Here is a 1701-nt window from a genome sequence, read left to right as displayed (position 1 = left end):
GAATGGTAAATTTTAATTTCAATTTCTGATTGTTCATTGCTAATATATAGAAATACAGTTGGTTTTTGTATATTGACTTTGAACTTTGCCATCTTACTAAACTCAGTTTTAGTTCTGGTAGCTTATTTGCAGATTCTTTAGGATTTTTACATAGATGATCACATCATTTGTGAATAAACAGAGGTTCATGTCTTCCTTTCTGATCTGTTTGCTTTTTTTTTTTTTTTTGTGAGGAAGATCAGCCCTGAGCTAACATCTGATGCCAATCCTCCTCTTTTTGCTGAGGAAGATTGGCCCTGAGCTAACATCTGTGCCCATCTTCCTCTACTTTTATATGGGATGCCCCCACAGCATGGCTCTACAAGCGGTGCGTCGGTGTAGGCCCGGGATCCAAACCGGCGAGCCCCGGGCCACTGCAGCAGAGTGTGCACAATTAACTGCTTGCGCCACCAGGCCAGCCCCTGATCTGTTTGCTTTTCTTTCTTTCTCTCGCCTTATTATAGTGTTAGAACCTCCAGTGGATGTTGAATAGAAATGGTGGAAGTGGACAACTTTGCCTCGTTTTCTGTTTTAGGAGGGTTGTGTTGAGTCTTTCACCATTAATATGACACTAGCTATAGGAATTTCATATATGCCTCTTATCAGTTTGAGGAAGTGCCTTTCTATTCATGTTTTTCTGAGGTAATATGCAAACTGCAAAAGTAATTGTCAGCTTGATATAATTTTGAGTAATTAAAATATTATATCTCAATTATGTTTTTCAGTCTCGATGTATGTTATCTTTTCAAAAAAATGCTCATCAATAATAATAGCTGAGTCAGTTAGAACTCTTATCTTGCTTTGGATAGAAGAAACCACATTGGGTGACGTAAAAAGGGGAGATTATTTGCTCATATAATAGAAAGTCATACTTTGATGCCATCAGGGACTTATGCTGTTAGGGCCCGTTTCTCTCTCCCAGGATCTCTGCTGTTATCCTTTCTGGCACCATTCTTAGACATTCTCTCTTCTTGTGATGGTAAAAATGGCTATATTGGTTCCAGACCTTAGATTTTCTCAGCCTTAAGGCCACCAGAAAAGAATGTCTGCTTCTGTCCTGGAAGTCTCAGCAAGTCTTGCTGCATCTTTGGCCTGGGTTGGGTTGCTTACCATCCCTAAATGAATTAATCTGGCCTGGGGAGTGTGATGAGTTGATTGGCTCAGGCCTGTGTCTAGTGTACCACCTGGACTTGAAGTGAGGCCAGAGCCAACAAAACCACACAGTCTGAGAGTGGCAGAGGTATTGCCCTGAAGGGAAATAGGGATATGGCTACCAAACTTAGAGGGAGTGGATTATGACTAGCCAGAATCAATAACAGTCCACTGTACTAATATTTATTCAGCACACGATATGTACAAGACACCTTAAATCTCCTCATTTATTCCTCCTCAAAACAACCCTATAACACAGGAACTGTTGTTGCAATTTTCCAAACGAGGAAACTGAGATTCAGAGGTGTCACACAGACTCAAACTCACATGGCCAGGTTGTCCGACTTTGAAGGCCAAGCAATTAAACCCTCTCAATTAACTCACTGCCAGATAATATGTTTAATTTTTATTTATTTATTTTTCCCCCAAAGCCCCAGTAGATAGTTGTATGTCATAGTTGCACAGCCTTCTAGTTGCTGTATGTGGGACGCGGCCTCAGCATGGCCAAAG

The sequence above is a fragment of the Ceratotherium simum genome, chromosome 27 (assembly GCF_057802395.1).
Source record: "Ceratotherium simum simum isolate JZ-2026a chromosome 27, ASM5780239v1, whole genome shotgun sequence".
Lineage (NCBI taxonomy): Eukaryota > Metazoa > Chordata > Mammalia > Perissodactyla > Rhinocerotidae > Ceratotherium > Ceratotherium simum.
Note: the sequence above shows the minus strand (reverse complement) of the source record.